The sequence below is a fragment of the Scyliorhinus canicula genome, chromosome 2 (genome assembly GCF_902713615.1).
Source record: "Scyliorhinus canicula chromosome 2, sScyCan1.1, whole genome shotgun sequence".
NCBI lineage: Eukaryota > Metazoa > Chordata > Chondrichthyes > Carcharhiniformes > Scyliorhinidae > Scyliorhinus > Scyliorhinus canicula.
In genome coordinates this window covers 29,498,448-29,510,705 of record NC_052147.1, presented here as the reverse complement: position 1 = coordinate 29,510,705, position 12,258 = coordinate 29,498,448, and the positions used below count along the sequence as shown (strand labels likewise).

The 12,258-nt window shown below is 45.5% G+C and overlaps 1 long non-coding RNA gene across 1 annotated transcript in view; it reads right to left on the bottom strand.

Annotated features, from left to right (window-relative positions):
* The window catches only part of LOC119951849, a 226,670-nt gene that overhangs the window by 213,840 nt on the left and 572 nt on the right, over nt 1-12,258 (bottom strand). Inside the window, exon 2 of the long non-coding RNA XR_005457683.1 lies at nt 813-893. This is a non-coding gene — a long non-coding RNA (uncharacterized LOC119951849). The remainder of the gene's footprint in view (nt 1-812; nt 894-12,258) is intronic.

The following is a 12,258-nucleotide window of genomic DNA, read 5'->3' as shown; positions in this document are numbered from 1 at the left end:
ATGCTATTTTAATCAGTCCTGTAATACTTTCTCTCTCACTAGGAAAGCTTTTCACTTTCACCCATGATCTCTGCTAATATCCTGAGCTTGGCCCATAATGTTCCATCTAGTGTCTGGTCTATTTCAAACCGCTCTCTGCCATATCTGGCTCTGGATATTGTCAAATGCACTTTGTGTGTGCCCACTGGGTGTGATTTTGGTAAGGGTAGGCCATGTAAAGTAGGGCGAGTGCCCAACCCACCAACGTCCTGCCCACCCCGAGGTCAACCTCATGATACTGGGAGAGGGTACCAAAATCAGTAACCCACCCACCCGTATAATAGTAAGTATTAAATAAATAATCAAAGGTCAATAGGGCATTTTATCGGGCAGCACGGTGGTGCAGTGGGTTAGCCCTGCTGCCTCATGGCATCGAGGTCCCAGGTTTGATCCCGGCTCTGGGTCACTGTCCGTGTGGAGTTTGCACATTCTCCCAGTGTTTGCGTGTGTTTCACCCCCACAACCTAAAGATGTGCAGGGTAGGTGGATTGGCCACGCTAAATTGCCCTTTAATTGGAAAAAATGAATTGGGTACACTAAATTTATTAAAAGAAAAAAATAGGGCATATTATCTCTGCCAACCTCCCGGAGGGGGTGGGAGATCTGCCAACTCTCCACTATTATGCCCAATTTTTCACAACTACTTCACAGGTACAATGAATTCTTGACATTCTGCCAAGTTTCCAATCTCAGCCGTACCAGGTGCTGAGTACCAGGTACTTCCCCCACCTGGTGAGAAGGTAAGCTCAGAGAAGTAGGAAGTTACTGCTTACCTGTGATCTTTGAGGTGGTTCAGACAAGAACACCATAGGGTGGAGGTCTGGGAGCACGCCATCTATTGGGTCCAAGCTGCACTGCAGAGACCAGAGAGACGAGGAACAGGTGGGGGGAGAAAAAAAAGAGGCAAATGTAGCCAGTAATATTCCACCCAAAATAAATTACAATTCTGCATTACTGATGCACATCTCTTGGACTTGGTTAACTTTGAAATACATCATTTATTTATAGTGATTTATTAATAATAGATATTCAGAAAATCTGGGACTGGTAATTGCGGTTCAGGTTTTCAGTTCAGCAGCAACCGGCTTACAAAAAAATAACAAGAAGGAAAAAAAACTACAATTGTTAAAAATCTGAAATTAAAACAAGAAAATTCTGGAAACGCACAACAGGTCAATAAGAGAATACGAGTTTGCCCCTTCCATCAGGTACTTATTTGGAGCATTTTCTTTGTTGTTTTTAAATCTATATATTTACGCTATCTGGCAAACTTCAAATCTGTATTAGTGTCACAAGTAGGCTTACATTAACACTGCAATGAAGTTACTGTAAAAATCCCCCAGTCGCCACATTCCGACGCCTGTTCCGGTACCCTGAAGGAGAATTCAGAATGTCCAATTCACCTAACAAGCACGTCTTTCGGGACTTATGGGAGGAAACAGGAGCACCTGGAGAAAACCCACAGAGACACGGGGAGAATGCGCAGACTCCGCACAGACATCTGTTACCCAGGAGGAAGATGAACGCTTGTCTGCTAACTGCGCATGTACAGCTCAGTGTGGAGAGCAGCATTGGAATCTAGATATTTACACCAATGGCAGCAAGGTGCAAAAAGTATCCAGGTGGTTCAAGGTATCTCTGGGCACAGTTTGTACCTGGTTTGACACTACTGAGTACAGTATATGGAGTGTAACACATGGTAGTGAAGTTAAAACATTGATCTTCAGGATACAGCTGCAAGACCTTGTTGCGGGGGCGGGGGGGGGGGGGGGGTGTTTCATGTTCTTTGAATGCTTTGCGGCTTTTGATGGGTATAGGTGGTTGTTGAGGGAGTGTGCTGAAATCTCCAGGCATGTGTCCATCCACAGGTGACAACCTTAAGTGTAACAGAGGTTGGTGCTTAAAGAAAATATTATTAATTATACACATTCTGATGCGTGATTATAATATTAAACATGTTTCTTCACTCAGTTTGAATCTGGATTTACATAACTTTAACATCACTGCCAATTCTGGTGTAACATATATGCGGCTTTAATTAATCTTGTGTTCACCACCCACCACGCCATTTCAACAATTTGATTGTTAATAAATCTATCAATAAAGTTGAGGACAGATAAACCTTCCTTTAACTGGGATGAATATGTTGCTACCATCTAAATCAAGAATTAATTGGACGTGGCAAAGATACCTAGAAAACATATGACTAAATGTCACTGTGTCGGTGAGGCGGGGGGTCATTTTGACTTTGCGCGATAGTGTAAAACAGGAATTAGTGATTCATAGGGATGGACTTACACGTTTAGGGGTCGGGGCTCTCAATCTTTGCGGGGCCTCACAATCAATGCCCTCCTTACCCTGCCCACCCTCAGCTCACACAGTGCAAGGCACAGAAGCCCAAAATCACACCCTCGCTGCCCAGACCAGCACTCTCACTCTCAGTCCTGCTGCCTGGATGGTCTCTGGCTCTGGTCGCTGCTCCCCGATTTCCCGAGATACAACACCGGCACTTGTGTGGCCTTCTTCGCACCTCTCGACTGCTGCTCTGCTCACCTCTCGCCGCTTGCTCGGCTGGCCGGGCCTTGAGCCTCGACCGTCGAAGACCACGTGTGCTCCTGGTTGGTTGCCTGGCTACTGCTGGCTATCTGGCCTGTGGCCTCTGCTCTTTTTGGTTGGTTGCCCGCCTGCCCGCCTTAGCCCTGGCCGAGAGAACAAAAAACAAAGAACAGCACAGGAACAGGCCCTTTCTCGCATTTGTCCGGGTTAAATTCCATCTGCTATTTCTCTCTCAATTTAAAAGCATATCCATGGCCTGATGTATTCTCTGACAATCTTCATCACTATCCACAAATCCTGCAATCTTAGTATCATCCGCAAAACTGCTAATTGGACCAGCTCCGTTTTCATCCAAGTTACATAAATTCCAAACAGAAGAGGTCCCAGTACTGATCCCTGAGGAACACCACTAGTTATAGACCACCATTCGGAAAAACACCATTCCACTGCTACCCTCGGTCTTCTATGGCCAAGTCAGTTCTGAATCCATCTAGCTAGTTCACCCCTGACCCCATGTGATTTAATCATTTGCACCAGCCTGCCGTGAGGGACCTTGTCAAATGCTTTACTAAAGTCAATGTAAACAACATCCACAGCACTTCCCTCGTCAATCATTTTTGTCACCTCGTCAAAAAAATCTATAAAATTAGTGAGACATGACCTCCCTCGTACAAAACCATGCTGTCTGTCGCTAGTATGCCGATTTACTTGCAAATGTACATAGATCCTATTTCTGAGAATCTTTTCCAACGATTTCATTGTGACTGACGTCAAGCTCACTAGTCTATAATTACCCGGATTGTCCTTGTTGCCCTTCTTAAATAATGGGATAACGTTGGCTTTCCTCCAATCCTCTGTGGCCAATGAGGAAACAAAGATTTCTGTTAGAGGCCCAGAGATTTCATCTCTTGACTCCCTTAGTAATCTGGGATAGATGCCATCTGGCCCTGAAGAAAGTAGCAGTGCTAATGTTGTGACTAGTAACCTGCTTGCATCAATGTTCATCATTTAAAAACAAACTTGGGGTGGCACAATGGCATGGTGGTTAGCACTGCTGCCTCACGGTGCTGAGGCTCCGGGTTCAATTCCAGCCCTGAGTCACTGTCAATGTGGAGTTTGCACATTATAGAACATAGAACACTACAGCGCAGTAAGGGCCCTTCGGCCCTCGATGTTGCGCCGACCTGTGAAACCATCTGAAGCCTATCTGACCTACACTATTCCATTTTCATCCAAATGTCTATCCAGTGACCACTTAAATGCCCTTAAAGTTGGCGAGTCTACTACTGTTGCAGGCAGGGCGTTCCACACCCCTACTACTCTCTGAGTAAAGAAACTGCCTCTGACATCTGTCTTATATCTACCACCCCTCAATTTAAAGCTATGTCCCCTCGTGTTGGTCATCACCATCCGAGGAAAGAGACTCTCACTGTCCACCCTATCTAACCCTCTGACTATCTTATATGTCTCTATTAAGTCACCTCTCAGCCTTCTCCTCTCTAATGAAAACAACCTCAAGTCCCTGAGCCTTTCCTCGTAAGACCTTCCCTCCATACCAGGCAACATCCTAGTAAATCTCCTCTGAACCCTTTCCAAAGCTTCCACATCCTTCCTATAATGTGGTGACTGCATGCAGTACTCCAGGTGCGGCCGTACCAGAGTTATGTACAGCTGCAGCATGACCTTGTGGCTCCGAAACTCAATCCCCCTGCTGATAAAGGCTAGTACACCATATGCCTTCTTAACAGCCCTATTAACCTGGGTGGCAACTTTCAGGGATTTATGTACCTGGATGCCGAGATCTCTCTGTTCATCTACACTACCAAGAATCTTGCCATTAGCCCAGTACTCTGCATTCCTGTTACTCCTTCCAAAGTGAACCACCTCACACTTTTCCGCATTAAACTCCATCTGCCACCTCTCAGCCCAGCTCTGCAGCTTATCTATGTCCCTCTATATCCTATAACATCTTTCAGCACTATCCACAACTCCACCGACCTTCGTGTCATCTGCAAATTTACTAACCCATCCTTCTACACCCTCTTCCAGGTCATTTATAAAAATGACAAACAGCAGTGGCCCCAAAACAGATCCTTGCGGTACACCACTAGTAACTGAACTCCAGGATGAACATTTGCCATCAACCACCACCCTCTGTCTTCTTTCAGCGAGCCAATTACTGATCCAAACCGCTAAATCACCTTCAATCCCATACTTCCTTATTTTCTGCAATAGCCTACCGTGGGGAACCTTATCAAACGCCTTACTGAAATCCATATACACCACATCAACCGCTTTACCCTGATGGGGAGACATTCTCCCCATGTCTGCGTGGGTTTCAGTCCCACAACCCAAAGATGTGCAGAATAGGCGGAGTGGCCACCCCTTAATCGGAAAAACATAATTGGGTACTCCAAATTAAAAAATTAAAAATATAAATTTAAAAACAAGCTTTTCACACATAATAATAATCTTTATTTGTGTCACAAGTAGACTTACATTAACACTGCAATGAAGTCACTGTGAAAAGTCCCTAGTCGCCTGTTCGGGTAGGCTGAGGGAGAATTTTCGATGTCCAATTCACCTAACAGCACATCTTTTGGGATTCATGGGAGGAAAGCGGAGCACCCGGAGGAAACCCACGCAGACATGGGGAGAATGCGAAGACTCTGCACAGACAGTGACCCAAGCCGGGAATCGGATCCGGGTCCTTGGCGGTGTGAAGCAACAGTGCTAACCACTGTTACCGCACATGCAGAAGCATGTTTTTAGATGAGACCAGATGCAAAGATAGATGAACATAAGGATACAAATATTGTGTATTTTAATAGGCTACTGCATGCATATTGTTTCATACTGAAGCCTTTCTCTACATGTGCATGAGTAAGCCTATCCGTACACCTACATCTTGGTTGGTAGATGCCTTTGCATCTATGTGTATGTTTACCCAAATGCAGTGGTGTATATGAGAGGAGTAATAGGGAGGTAGTCACACCTCAGGTAAAAGAAGAAGGTAGATGGGTTACCGTCAGGGGAGGGAGAGGGAACCGGCAGGCAGTGCAGGGATCCCCTGTGGTCGTTCCCCTCTATAACAAGTATACCGTTTTGGATACTGTTGCGAGAGACAACTTACCAGGGGTAAGCAATGGAGCACAGGTCTCTGGCACAGAGTCTGTCCCTGTTGCTCAGAAGGGAAGGGAGAAGAGGAACAGAGCACTTGTCATTGGGGACTCCATAGTTAGAGGAACAGACAGGAGGTTCTGTGGGAACGAAAGAGACTCACGGTTGGTGTGTTGCCTCCTAGGTGCCAGGGTTTGTGATGTCTCTGATCGTGTTTTTGGGATCCTTAAGGGGGAGGGGGAGCAGCCCCAAGTCGTGGTCCACATAGGTACCAACGACATAGGTAGGAAGAGAGATGGGGATTTGAGACAGAAATTCAGGGAGCTAGAGTGGAAACTGAGAGCTAGAACAAACAGAGTTGTTATCTCTGGGTTGTTACCCGTGCCACGTGCTAGCGAAGTGAGAAATAAGGAGAGAGAAGAGTTGAACACGTGGCTACAGGGATGGTGCAGGAGGGAGGGTTTTGGTTTCCTGGATAATTGGGGCTCATTCTGGGGTAGGTGGGACCTCTACAAACAGGATGGTCTTCACCTGAACCAGAGGGGTACCAATATCCTGGGGGGGAGATTTGCAAATGCTCTTCGGGGGGGTTTAAACTAATTCAGCAGGGGGATGGGAACCTAAATTGTAGTCCCAGTGTACAGGATGTTGAGAGTAGTGAGGTCAGGGATAGGGTTAAAAGTTCAAAAGAGGGCACCTGCAAGCAAGACGCTGGTTTGAAATGTGTCTACTTCAACGCCAGGAGCATCCAGAATAAGGTGGGTGAGCTTGCAGCATGGGTTCGTACCTGGGATCTCAATGTTGTGCCGATTTCGGAGACATGGGTAGAGCAGGGACAGGAATGGTTGTTGCAGGTTCCAGGATTTAGATGTTTCTGTAAGAACAGAGAAGATGGTAAAAGAGGGGGGGGGTGTGGCATTGTTAATCAAGGAACGTATTACGGCGGTAGAAAGGACGTTTGAAGACTCGTCTACTGAGGTAGTATGGGCCGAGGTTAGGAACAGGAGAGGAGAGGTCACCCTGTTGGGAGTTGTCTATAGACCTCCGAATAGTTCCAGAGATGTAGAGGAAAGGATTGCAAAGGTGATTCTCGACAGGAGCGAGAGTAACAGGGTAGTTGTTATGGGGGACTTTAACTTTCCAAATATTGACTGGAAATACTATAGTTCGAGTACTATAGATGGGTCAGTTTTTGTGCAGTGTGTGCAGGAGGGTTTTCTGACACAGTATGTAGACAGGCCAACAAGGGGCGAGGCCACATTGGATTTGGTACTGGGTAATGAACCCGGCCAGGTGTTAGATTTAGATGTAGGTGAGCACTTTGGTGATAGTGATCACAATTCGGTTATGTTTACTTTAGCAATGGGCAGGGATATGTATATACCGCAAGGCAAGAATTATAGCTAGGGGAAAGGCAATTATGATGCTATTCGGCAAGATTTAGGATGTGTAGGATGGGGAAGGAAACTGCAGGGGATGGGTACAATCGAAATGTGGAGCTTTTTCAAGGAACAGGTACTGCGTGTCCTTGATAAGTATGTACCTGTCAGGCAGGGAGGAAGTTGTCGAGCAAGGGAACCGTGGTTTACTAAGGAAGTTGAAGCACTTGTCAAGAGGAAGAAGAAGGCTTATGTTAGGATGAGACATGAAGGCTCAGTTAGGGCACTTGAGAGTTACAAGTTAGCCAGGAAGGACCTAAAGGGAGAGTTAAGAAGAGCGAGGAGAGGACACGAAAAGTCGTTGGCGGATAAGATCAAGGAAAACCCTAAGGCTTTCTATAGGTATATCAGGAACAAAAGAATGACTAGAGTAAGATTAGGGCCAATCAAGTATAGTAGTGGAAAGTTGTGTGTGGAATCAGAGGAGATAGAGGAAGAGTTAAATGGATATTTTTCGTCAATGTTTACACTGGAGAAAGACAATGTTGTCGAGGAGAATACTCAGGTTCAGTCGACCAGGCTAGATGGAATTGAGGTTCACAAGGAGGAGGTGTTAGCAATTTTGGAAAGTGTAAAAATAGGTAAGTCCCCTGGGCCAGATGGGATTTATCCTAGGATTCTCTGGGAAGCCAGGGAGGAGATTGCAGAGCCTTTGTCCTTGATCTTTATGTCATCTTTGTCGACAGGAATAGTGCCGGAAGACTGGAGGATAGCAAATGTTGTCCCCTTGTTCAAGAAGGGGAGTAGAGACAACCCTGGTAATTATAGACCTGTGAGCCTTACTTCGGTTGTGGGTAAAATGTTGGAAAAGGTTATAAGAGATAGTGTTTATAATCATCTTGAAAAGAACAAGTTGATTAGCTATAGTCAACACGGTTTTGTGAAGGGTAGGTCATGCCTCACAAACCTTATTGAGTTTTTTGAGAAGGTGACCAAACAGGTGGATGAGGGTAAAGCGGTTGATGTGGTGTATATGGATTTCAGTAAGGCGTTTGATAAGGTTCCCCACGGTAGGCTATTGCAGAAAATAAGGAAGTATGGGATTGAAGGTGATTTAGCGGTTTGGAACAGTAATTGGCTAGCTGAAAGAAGACAGAGGGTGGTGGTTGATGGCAAATGTTCATCCTGGAGTTCAGTTACTAGTGGTGTACCGCAAGGATCTGTTTTGGGGCCACTGCTGTTTGTCATTTTTATAAATGACATGGAAGAGGGTGTAGAAGGATGGGTTAGTAAATTTGCAGATGACACGAAGGTCGGTGGAGTTGTGGATAGTGCTGAAGGATGTTATAGGATACAGAGGGACATAGATAAGCTGCAGAGCTGGGCTGAGAGGTGGCAGATGGAGTTTAATGCGGAAAAGTGTGAGGTGGTTCACTTTGGAAGGAGTAACAGGAATGCAGAGTACTGGGCTAATGGCAAGATTCTTGGTAGTGTAGATGAACAGAGAGATCTCGGCATCCAGGTACATAAATCCCTGAAAGTTGCCACCCAGGTTAATAGGGCTGTTAAGAAAGCATATGGTGTGCTAGCCTTTATCAGCAGGGGGATTGAGTTTCGGAGCCACAAGGTCATGCTGCAGCTGTACATAACTCTGGTGCGGCCGTTCCTGGAGTACTGCGTGCAGTTCTGGTCACCACATTATAGGAAGGATGTGGAAGCTTTGGAAAGGGTTCAGAGGAGATTTACTAGGATGTTGCCTGGTATGGAGGGAAGGTCTTACGAGGAAAGGCTCAGGGACTTGAGGTTGTTTTCATTAGAGAGGAGAAGGCTGAGAGGTGACTTAATAGAGACATATAAGATAGTCAGAGGGTTAGATAGGGTGGACAGTGAGAGTCTCTTTCCTCGGATGGTGATGACCAACACGAGGGGACATAGCTTTAAATTGAGGGGTGGTAGATATAAGACAGATGTCAGAGGCAGTTTCTTTACTCGGAGAGTAGTAGGGGTGTGGAATGCCCTGCCTGCAACAGTAGTAGACTCGCCAACTTTAAGGGCATTTAAGTGGTCACTGGATAGACATATGGATGAAAATGGAATAGTGTAGGTCAGATAGGCTTCAGATGGTTTCACAGGTTGGCGCAACATTGAGGGCCGAAGGGCCCGTACTGCGCTGTAATGTTCTATGTTCTATATGTACCTCTACATATGTGTCTGTGTATACACATGCATATACATGTATGTGCATGTCTGTATGTTTGTACATCTATATATGCGTATGCAACATGGATCCAAAAAAGCAACTTCGACCACTTAGAAGGCCAAGGACAGCAGACGCATGAGAACACACCCACCTGCAAGTTCCCCTCTGAGGCTATACCATCCTGACTTGGAACTCGATCACTATTTCTTCACTGCCAGTGGGTCAAAATCAAGGAACTCCCTTCCGAATAGCATTGTGAGTGTACATACACCACATAGACTGCAGCAATTCGAGGAGGTGGCACACAATCACTTTCCAAAGGTCAATTAGGGAGGGACCACAACACTGGCTTGTGCCAGCAATGTCCACATGCTATGAAAGAATACATTTTATAAACATTCAAATTTTCCTTATACAGAACAATGTAATGTATGGCATTTCCACACACATCATAACCACGTAGTCAGAAACCTTTCACTCATATTATTGGGAAGTGATAAGATTCCAAGTGAATTAGTATGATATAGAACACATCTAATTGTGCAGTCACTGGGGGATATTTTACACAGATACATTAGGTGCTAATGCGTCTCCAAGGTGGCCACGTTTGGACCTTAAGCTGAACAGCCCCTTTGGCTCATTGTTTTGCAATTCTGACCTCCGTCCGCCAGATGGAGCCTCTATCACCCCAAAATATTACTAGAGCTTTATACCTGAGAATGTTTACAGGTTTTACTGTTCGCCTGATCTCTGTGCAGCAACACCAGCTGTATTATAAAGAGAGTTCTCAGTTTGGGTTCCTCTCAGCCATTCAGATGGAGGATTAAAGAATCACCGACCTGGTGTGAAACTGCTGCAATCTTTCACTCCGATGTTTCCTTCACAGTTCTGACTGCTGTCTGTCTTTTAAACAGGAGTGCCTTCCCAGGTCTGACTAGGAGATTTTAAAATTACCTGGCAGAGAGCAGAGAGTGCCTTCCAGCTGCTTCCAGGATGAATCTCTTCTCATAGAATTCAGAAAAAAATGGATCTCTTCACATGACCCGCCTTTCTTCCAGAAGATCCTGAATGGCTCCACCAATCACAAGCAACACCAATCAATGGAATGTTTGTACACCTATATATGCAATGTACAAACAGACTGTACAGAATTCCACACTCACTGATTGGCTGTTTGCCAAGTCTATCAAACTGATATCACAGGCTCTGCCACAGAACCTAAAGGGAAAGTCTTGGCTAGTCCATTAGACCAGGGGTGTTTCAGTTTGTTCAGAATTTGTAGTTTAAGCAAAAATCTCAGTGTAGCAGCAGGGCAAGAACATAGAACATAGAGAAATACAGCACAGAACAGGCCCTTCGGCCCACAATGTTGTGCCAAACTTAGATTAATCATAGATCATAGAATTTTGTCACGAAGGGCAATTTATCATGGCCAATCCACCCAACCTGCACATCTTTGGACTGTGGGAGGAAACCGGTGCACCCGGAGGAAACCCACGCACACACGGGGAGGATGTGCAGACTCCACACAGACAGTGACCCAAGCCAAAATCGAACCTGGGTCCCTGGAGTTGTGAAGCAATTGTGCTATCCACAATGCTACCGTGCTGCCCTTAAGAACAAATTAACCTACACTCCAGTATTCTACCATAATCCATGTATCTATCCAATAGCCGCTTGAAGGTCCCTAACGTTTCTGACTCAACTACTTCCACAGGCAGTACATTCCATGCCCCACTACTCTCTGGGTAAAGAACCTACCTCTGACATCCCCCCTATATCTTCCACCATTTACCTTAAATTTCTGTCCCCTTATAATGGTTTGTTCCACCCAGGGAAAAGGTCTCTGACTGTCTACTCTACCTATTCCCCTGATCATCTTATAAACCTCTATCAAGCGCCCCTCATCCTTCTCCATTCTAATGAGAAAAGGCCTAGCACCCTCAACCTTTCCTCATAAGACCTACTCTCCATTCCAGGCAACATCCTGGTAAATCTCCTTTGAACCTTTTCCAAAGCTTCCACATCCTTCCTAAACTGAGGTGACCAGAACTGCACACAGTACTCCAAATGTGGCCTTACCAAGGTTTTGTACAGCTGCATCATCACCTCACGGCTCTTAAATTCAATCCCTCTGCTAATGAACGCTGGCACACTATAGGCCTTCTTCACAGCTCTATCCACTTGAGTGGCAACTTTCAAAGATCTATGAACATAGACCCCAAGATCTCTCTGCTCCTCTACATTGCCAAGAACCTTACCGTTAACCCTGTTTTCCGCATTCATATTTGTCCTTCGAATCTACAGGAGCTGTAGATTAACAGCAGCCAGCAGGGCAGGGATTAAGAGGGAAGATAAGAAGAAGGGAACACAGAACAGACAAAGGGTTTACAACAATGTCCCATTACTATTCCTCTGAACGGCCTCCATCAGAACATTCAATGCCCCTTCTAAGAACCTGTGTTCCTATATTTCAGCATGTCTCAAAGACAGTAGGAGAAGGAACTATCTGATCAGGGAGAACAAAGAACATTTCAGGCATGATTCTTGCCCATGCACAGTGATTGGCCTTTTGAATATTTCCAGCGTTTTGAGTTCCTTGTTTCAGATTGCCAGTGGGTGCAGTATTTTGAATAAGATCCCACTCAAGGACACGAGCACCAAAATCAAGGCTGGCACTCAGCTGCACTACTGATGGAGTCCTGCACTGTCAGAAGTGTTGGCTTTTGGATAAGATGTGACAATGAGGCCATATCTGCCCTCTCGGGTGGATATATCTCAAAGTAGCACAGGGGCATCATGCCCAGTGTGTGAGCCAACCCAACATCACAAAAACAAATGATCAGGTCACCATCACATTGCTGTTAGTGGGAGCTTGCTCTAGCTGCTGTACAAAAGTGACTGCACTTCAAACGTGTCTCATTGGCTGTAAAGCACGCTGAAATGGAGATCTCTGGTGGTTGG